Genomic DNA, 9,282 nt, shown 5'->3' with positions numbered 1-9,282 from the left:
CTTCAGTTTGTTTACTTCAGTCAACATCAGTTCACAGATGAAGTATGGTGCGTGTCCTATGTGTGTTAGTATGCACTGTGTGGAGATAGAGCTGCATCAAAGTCCTCCTCTTGGAAGAATCTAAAGAAAATGTTTTGTGGGTTGGTTTGTTTTCTTTTTTTCCCCATTTATTTAGTTTAAAAAGGAGAATAGAAAGCTAAGATATCTCTCTTTCCGTTTTTCAACTTGAGAGAGTAATAACTCAGAAATCCTCAAAATCCTCAGTCCTTGAATTTTTTGCTCTTTTTTTTTTTGGAAGGCATATGATATTAAAAATTTATTATTGTATTTCAGGTTGCACTGAAGGTTCTAGTAATGAGCTGGGCATTTGTTTGTTTAAAAATCTTTATTTTACATGCTGAAAAGACCAGAGTTAGCATTTTTTTACTTTCAATACAGAAATGTTAAACCTTCCTGAGAGATGGAAAGAAAATATTTCTGCACAATGGGGATGTGAAACACTGCAATATTTATCTAGCAAGGTTGGTGAGTTGCCATCCTTGTACATACTTGAAACTTTCTTGGACACAGCCTTGAGCAACTTCATTAAACTGGAATGAGACAAAGAGCTGACCCTGCTCTTGGAGCTCCACCTAGATGGCCTAAATTCCTTTCAACCTAAATTGTTGTATGACCTTTTAAAAAACTTAGAGGACAGATACAGCTCTTGTTTGGGAGATATAGAATTATCACTAAGTTGCCTGCTAATGGCTCTGTTTTGTGATTTTTTTTTTCCCAATATCTGCATCATGGACTGTATAAATAAAGGAGAAGCCCTGTAAGGATGTGTTGGTTTTTACATGCAGTTCTATGAGAAATAATCATAGGACCCATAACAACAAGAACTGCTCTGTTATGAAACCACAGTCCTGGCCCAACATCCCAAATCTGTGTGTTGATACTGGGAAAGTCTGTGAGAAGGGAGAATGCCTTTCCTTACCTGGCTGATCCCTGTCCCTACTCATTGGACAGGGATTGCCACCAAATCATTTCCTGCTTGCTTTTTCTCAGATATGTCATTCAATTCTACTTACAAGAAGAAGAATTCTAGCTACAAAATGCAATGTCACATAGCAAATGTAGGCACAGAGATTTTTTTCCATGTACAGGAGACGTCATAAGGTTTCAATACCCATTTGTTTGTCCTTCAGCTAAAAAGATGACACAATAATAGTGATTGAATGTTCAGCCTGTTTAAATTAGTGGCAGCAATGAGAGATGTGCATTAGTCCACAATTGGCTTGACAGGACAGAGCAGAATATTCTCCCCTTACAAGTTCTCTTTCATCTGACATGATTGCTTTCCCTTTCTATTCTGCAAGGCCTCAGCTCCTGACCTGCTGGGTTTAGAATTAGTCCCATTAGTCTATTATTTTTCTTTTCAGCAATGACAACCTCTTTAAAACAGGCCCCTTTTATAGGGATTTTGAAGGTTTTCTGTGGCTTTCACTGGAGCCTGACAATTACTAAACCATCAGTAAATTAGCCCTATTCCTCCTAGTCATTGTGGCTTTTCAGGATATTGCCTTCCATCCAAGGTCTTTCAGGAATGACCTCTCTCTCCTTCCCTCCCCAGACCCCCTGCCCAAACCCCTTCAGACATACCAAGTGTCACCAACGTGTTTTATGGAAAATCTTTCCCTTAGGATTTTTCCTTCCTGAGAAGCTGAGAGGCCTCAAGAACAAAATGCAAACAATTCTTATCTGCTGCTGTGGAATGCAACAGGGGGAATCTGTGATTGGTCTCATCTGGTTGTTTCTAATTAATGGCCAATCACAGTCCAGCTCTCCAGACTGTCTTGGTCAGAGACAAACCTTTGTTATTTATTCCTTTTCTATTAGCTTAGCCTTCTGATGAAATCCTTTCTTCTATTCTTTTAGTATAGTTTTTAATATAATATATATAATAAAATAATAAACCAAGCCTTCTGAACATGGAGTCAACTTTCTCATCTCTTCCCTCATCCTAAGACCCCTGCGAACAATGCATCAACCAAGCACTCCTCTCCACTGACAACATATTCATATTTTCAGTGTAAATGATTCCCAGGCCCTCTTACACTCAGTGGACGTCTCCTCTCACTTCTGAGACCATTGTGGTGAGGGATCTTTAGCTGTAGTCACAAACTGCAATGTAGATACATATTGTTACATGGGGTTTTATAGCAATAAGCCCATAAATACCAAATAAAATGCATGCAAAATGGTAAGGCAGGCATTGAGTAAAAGCTGAGTTCTCTTCATGTGAGCTGGCTGGTTTTAGCTTGGTTTCTGCTGCACTTTCCTGTTTATTAAACATTTTCTTTATTCTGCTCATGTTCTTAGTATTTTTCATTATTTTACATGTATTTTTGAACATTTCCCCTGGGCAATCTATGCAAATGGCTTTCAGGATTGCTTTCAAGCTTCTTGAGAAACCTTTTCAAGGGCTTATCAATACTTCTGATTTTCTGTATTCTTTTTTCTCCCCATTTGATGTCAATAACAGTATAATTTCATATGGCTTATCTTTTTACAGGTTCAGATTCCATCTGTCTTCAGGCTTTCTCTTACTGTTGCTCCTGGATAGAACAACCCAGGTTCTTCTGCCTTCTGAATTTCCCTTTGCAGGGGAAGGCTGTTCTTGTGCTTCCAGGGGGGTGTTGAATCATTTTGCAGAATGGGAACATGTGGTGCTGCCAGATAGTAGGAGGTCAGGAAGCTTCTTGCTGACATAAAATTAATTTCCCTCCCTGATTCATATCCATGTATTTTAGTAAAAAATGTCTCTGTAGAAGGACTTTGGGAGTAGTCTTTATGTTTACTTGTGTAGCAATGAGTGCAGTTAATCTTTCATAGCTAGTCAGGAAAACAAGGAAAAATGCTTACTTCGAAAATTTCTGATTTTATAGGTCACCCTTGATTTTTCATGGGACATTTGACAAGAAGGGAGGTAATAGCTCTTGGCCCTCTCTTGGAAGAAATATGTATGATGAGTGTCAGGAAGGTGCAGCTTACAACTGAAGCTTTACTAATAAATGTGTTGAAATCTCGGTCCATTCATTCTCTTTTTTCTATCTTGGATTAATTTTTGATGATAAGATGAAATAAACAAAACCTCAGAGAAATGTTGTGAATATTAGTTAGGGTCTGTTGATTGAACACTGACTATTTACCATGAGGACTGATATGTAGGTGGGCACTTTTTTCACATTAACAGTAGAAGTAAATGAACAACCCAGAGGAGAAATCTGTAGTAATTTCCATGTATCAGTAAATAGGAACAATGGATTACCAGAAAATCTTGAGTGCATTTCTCCAGAACTGTTAATAACAAAGGAAAGACTTTATCTGGAGTGAAAATCTTTAATTTTAGAAAGTTTAATTTTTTTATTTTAGAATCAATAACTCTTGTTACTGCTGGTGGGCTGAGAGACTTTACTCAGTTTATTTATTCACTATCACTGATGGAGAAAGAGAAAACAGATACAAAAAATAGTCTTCTTTATCATATCCAATTTGAATTTTTCCAATGAATCTGTCAGATGGAATTGGCATTTCTAGAAAATTCTGTCTTAGCATTTCCAGGGAAGCAATTCCCTATTCAAAAGGAGAGAGGGGAAATGTGCAGCTGCTTTAATTTTACTACCAAAAATTACAAAATTATTGAATAAATTAAATCAAAGAGATATTTCTTTTCCTGCCAGTTACAATGACATTTTTATGGTTTATGTGTTTCCACTGAGGATGGTGACACTTTGCAAAAATACAGTATTATAAGCTATTATCTTTTGCTCAGTAAGGCATATCTATACCTTTTCTGCAGACTGACTTCTGATTCAGAAGAATTTGTACTGAATCATCATTTGAACTCTAATTTCATGCCAGTGCAAGGTACAAGGTGCATCTTGTAAGCACTGGTGCATCTCTGGAACACTGCCACAGCAGAACCACATGTTTTTTAATTTTTGCATGTGCTTGAAAAGCATTCTCATTTGGAGGGGCAAAATGTTTCATTATTTAGATCACAGGCATCACATCAGTGAATGCTCCAGAATTACTCTGCCTAATCAACTAATTATGTTGCCATCTGTAGCCTAAACTAGCAGCCTTCATGAGTGACATTAGAAAGCTAAAGGACATTTTCTTAGGAATTCCTTCAAAAATTATGTTTCAGAGAGCAGAACAATCATCAGTTTGGTCATTAGATAGATAACAGTGTGTTTTCAACTGAAGTTTGATGGAGTCTTGTATAGAGAAATCTTTGGATATCGCCCTTTGGTGTCTCCTGAAGTTCTACAGAACCTTATGAAAAAATAAGTCTTCTCTGTAATTAAAAATTATGGATTTTTTTTTTTTTTTGGTGGTTTTAAGTCTCAACTTTAGGGGAAAAAAAACGTAGGTAAATCTCATTAGAAGTAATTCATCTTCCTCTGCATCCTCTTTGTAAAATAATCTTGTTACACCTTTTCTGCTAATTTTTAACATGGCAACTGTTTGGAAATAGGATCCAATTCCTAAATAATTTTATATGGCTCATCCCATCTGTGCTATGCTGTCCTCACTACTTCAAGACAGAAAACATACTTCATGATAACAGCTCAAGTGGGAGACTGCTATGAAAAGATTAAGAACAAGTTTCTATTTGCAGTTGTAATGGAAACTGCAATAAAAATTGCTTTCAGAAATTGCCTGTAGAACGTTTTGCAATTGCACTCCTGTACACCACTGATTGATTGAGTTCATTGTGATGAATATTTAGTGCTTTGAAATCCGATTGCGAGATGGCTCAGACGCGTAGGTGAAGCACCTGAGGGACTCCAGGCTCTTTGTTTCTCCTGATGTGCTTTGCTAGCATGCCCCCACCAGCCAGGACTGTGGTCCAGAGGGCGCAAGGTCTGCCTGGGGAAACATCACCTGATGTCCACACTGAATGCATTCCTTGAGCCTTTACTTTAGACTCCTTCTTATCTGGTTGGGAAATGCCCAAGGCTGGGCAAAGTGTGCCAGAGAGGGTGCAGTGCTGTTGAATTTGCTGTTTTGCATGCAGCCTGAGCTGCCCTCCACACTGCCACATAACCCAGGAGAACAGTAGCAGAAAATAGGTTTAGTGGTATTAGTGAGGCTCATCCTTAAAGTATCCATGTCTCTTGTAATAATTTTTTCTAAGTCTGTTAAATGTCAAGATGTCAAATCATGTACAGTTCAGTTCACAATATTGACATATGTTTCTTGGCCAAGCCATCTGGGCTGAAATTCCAATCTCAGAATTTTTCACTCTGGTCAGGGCAAAAAGTTAACTTCTGGCATATTATTCTCCTTTTTCTGCTTATATTTTCATTTAAGCTAAGACCAAAAAAAAAGGAGTGCAAATGACTATAGATCTTGTATAGTGATTTTCTTGCCAGGTCACCCCTGATTGACAGCATTTTAAGGTGTTTTGTTTGTTTTTAAATAAACATAAAGCTGATCAAGTAAATAAAACAGAACACTTCAGCAAGGGATTTAGTCGTTAGCTCTTTTAAACAGAAAAAGTCTATATTATTTCTTTTGGAAAGATTGATCAAAATACCTCAGGGAAGGTAAAATTATGCATTAAATAAGTTCTTAAAGTGTAAATAATTCAAATGTCACTTATAAGAATCTGTATTAGTTTTCTCTTTCTTTATTCTACAGTTGTTTTTATATTTGGTATCTGTCATAATTGTCTTAGCCTTTGTTGGAGGCTGTCATAATTACAGGCTTAAAACTCATGAAAATATATTAGTCACATTTGGCTAATACATCTTGTTCAGCATGTCACAACATTGGTATCAAAATGTATTGAGAATTAAATAAGAATATAAGTTTGCAAAGGCTAAGGTGGCTTCTAAAGGGCACTGAAAATCTTCCAGTAAGGCTGCATTTAAACAGTTTTGGTCTAACTCAAAATATTTGAATGTTTCTCTTTATCTGCTCAGATCTGCTCCAGTAGGTAAATACCAAAGGAAATGTATTGGAAATAGCTGCAATGATGGAACTGAGCACAGAGTGTCTGAATTATGCTAAGAGATAAGCAGGTATAAAGGTTGGGTACTAAATAATTCAATATTACTGACACATAGGCTTTCCTAGGCAGAGACAGCCAGAAAACAGGAGGATTTTTCTTTTAGAAAAATAAGCACCCAAAGCACCCTGGGGAATCCCTGCATTATACTCAGAATCTTAAGGCAAGGTGACAGTGGCCAAGTCACACAGTCATTTTGATGACATTAACTAAAAAATGTCTTGGGTTCCACAAAAAGAAAAAATAAAACATCTTTCTGAAGGAAATTTGGATGCCTCTCCACCCAGGTGATAGCTAACGGCAGTTCAGGTCCCCTTCAATTCCCATTTTGTATCTTTGCAAATGCAAGATTTTGTCTAAAAGCAAGGTAGTAAGCAGTGTCTTATTCTGAGGCTTTATTACACCAATCTTAATTTGTGAAACAGAGATAATAATCTCCAGTGTAAATCTTGGTTCTATTTGCTTTGAAATGAAAGGTGAACATTGTCTTTGGGTTCAGAGTGGAAGGATCAGACTTAACAGCTCTTCTGCAAGCACTCAGCAACTACAGGATGAGGTTGCCTCAAGGACTGACCATCTGCCTGGTAAGACCTAAAACAGAAATTACCACCATTCCCTAAAGAGAACAACTTTCTAAGACCTTGACCAAATAGCACCATAAATTTTTGGCACGTGTGAGGTTTTCTGGTTTTAGGGGAGGAGGAAGGAGGTATGCAAAATAGTGGGAAAAAAGACAAAAACAAGCAATATTTAAATAGTGATATGAGCTTAGCAGTCCTCCCCAGAGAGTCCTCCTTTTACTTTACATATGAATGACTCTAATCATCTCTGGGATGGCTTCTTAATGCATATTTCTATTTTGCATCAGGAAGGGAAAAAACGTATAAATAAAAGGTGGAGCAAAAGCTTATTGTTTGAACTAAATAATGAAGGAAGGAGCACTGTGAAGAAGGAAGAAAAAAATGCACCAAAAAGAATATTAAATCAGAGATGATGACATGATAAAAACATAAAACTTGAAGGTTTTATTATTCATCACTTACTGTTATGGAAATGTATGCAGTGGGTCCAGTATGATGCATGCAAATCCTCAATCCATTCTTCTGACATTCAATGTCTGCATGATTTTATTAACCCCACCTTTTTAGGTCAGCTTCAAGTGCTTCTATAGTCATATTTAAACTAAAAAACAAAGAGAGAGAATGAGACTGAAGTGCTCCTGCTGTAATATGGCATGTTGGGAGCTGTTACCAGAAACCATGGATGCAGGAACTGAGATCTGCTGTTGTGTCTCCCAGTCTCCTGGTGGTAAGGTGTGAAGACATGAAACTGGTGCCATGCGTAATCAGCTTGAAATTAATTTCTTTGGTATACTGTCTCCCAATTCTCTAGTCACATAGCTCCTTATCCTTGGAGGGCTGTAGTGGAAAGGTAGCTGGGAAGTGCTATCAGTTTCCATCTTCACAAATTTCCTGAATGTCTCTGTTAGAAGGACAGACCACCCTCCAGTGCCATATTTCATGAAGCAGGGAGTTTAAGTGATCAGCTCCAGGGGCATTACCCAGAGGCAGGATTCACAGCCATTCCTGCTGAGGTCCTAGCAACGTGTGTTTGTCCTGATTTCAGGCATTTTGAATTCCTGTATGGTTAAGGCTTCTGCTTGATTTTGAATGGAATTCACATTCAAACTCTGTGCTGAAATGCATTATTGACTCAGGACAATGGAAAAGTCACTGCATTGATGCGAATCACAGCACCACAAAGGACCTCATAAAGCTTGTTCTATGGTTTTGTTATTAATCTGTTGTTACCATTCTTAGATAGAAGACCCCACGTACTGTCATTCTCTCCAGCCTCTAATACACAGTGTCACTTACCTGCTTGTAGAAATACTGAATTTTGACAAAAACATTTTAAATATATTCTAGAGGAGCAATGGCACTTCCTGAGTACTTTTCAAATGCTTATGGCCTTTAGTCTCAATCCATACTATGATACAGCTGTAGTTTCTGGGAAATGTCAAGTCAATAGCATGGCTAAAGCACTGAAATCCTGTCCTACAGGAAATGCTGAAATTTCAGGAATTTTCTCCTACCCACCCTGAACTAGGATGAAACCATTTTAAGACTCTTCAAATCTGAAATTCTGCAAATATTGCTCAGATTAATCACATCCTTTTGATGATCTATAGATTACTGAAGGGTTATATTGATAAAGTTGATAGCAATTTCATGACAAATGTCTCAATTTTGCACATATTCCTACAGACTGCTTCATCTGAGATCCAGAAACTTGTGAATGTTAAAATTGGTTCTAAAAAGATGGCTTAGTTAAAATTGAATTTTTTTGGTAAATTGTATGATCATTTTTGGTGCTTAAGAGCAACATACTGCTAGTGCTAGAAAGCTCAGCAGTCTGAAGTGTGCCTGAGTACTTATTACTAATTTATGAATACAGAAATTATACAGGCACTTGTTCCTGTAAAAATGCCTGTGAGAACATAATATACCTGTATTTCTTATCTTTTCCACCAGTGAAAAAGAAAACAGAATGTGGAAGAATTGAATCCTATAATCAGGAAAAAAATATAATCAAAATGTATTGTGGTGTGTGGAAACAGAAGTTTGGTGTTTTACAGCTCTCCCTGTGTGGCTGTAAGCCAGGGAGAAGTGCGAGAGGCTGAAGAGCCCACGGTGTCCTCCATGGGCTGCAGTGGGAATATCTGCTCCATCGTGGTCCTCTGTGGGCTGCAGGGGAGCAACCTGCTCCACCATGGTCTTCTCCAAGGGCTGCAGGAGAATTCCTGCTCTGCTGCTTGGAACACCTCCTCCCTTTCCACCTCTGAGCCTGGGTTCAGCAGGATGGATTCTCTTGCATTTAAATGTGAACATTTAGGGTGAAACCGAGACAAGGACACTGCTTTACTGTCAGCATCTCTCAGAAATGGCTTTAGGAGCCTGTGCAAACCAGCTAAGGTCTCAGTCCCTGTGAGAAACATTAGATATAATTTAACATTTAAAACACTAGATCAGTGGAGTGGAAAAATTGTAATTTTCCTTTGGAGGAAAAAAAAAATCAAAGAGCCAGCATTCTTTCAAGAATGTTTCTGGTTGTCTGCACATAAGATTAGCTAATGAGTCAGTCTATGGAGCAACATATTAAAACAGGCAATACATAATAACACTGTGCGTCTGTAAGTGGTATGAGCATGAAAATAG

Source organism: Serinus canaria, chromosome 2 (genome assembly GCF_022539315.1).
Source record: "Serinus canaria isolate serCan28SL12 chromosome 2, serCan2020, whole genome shotgun sequence".
Taxonomy (NCBI): Eukaryota; Metazoa; Chordata; class Aves; order Passeriformes; family Fringillidae; genus Serinus; species Serinus canaria.
Note: the sequence above shows the minus strand (reverse complement) of the source record.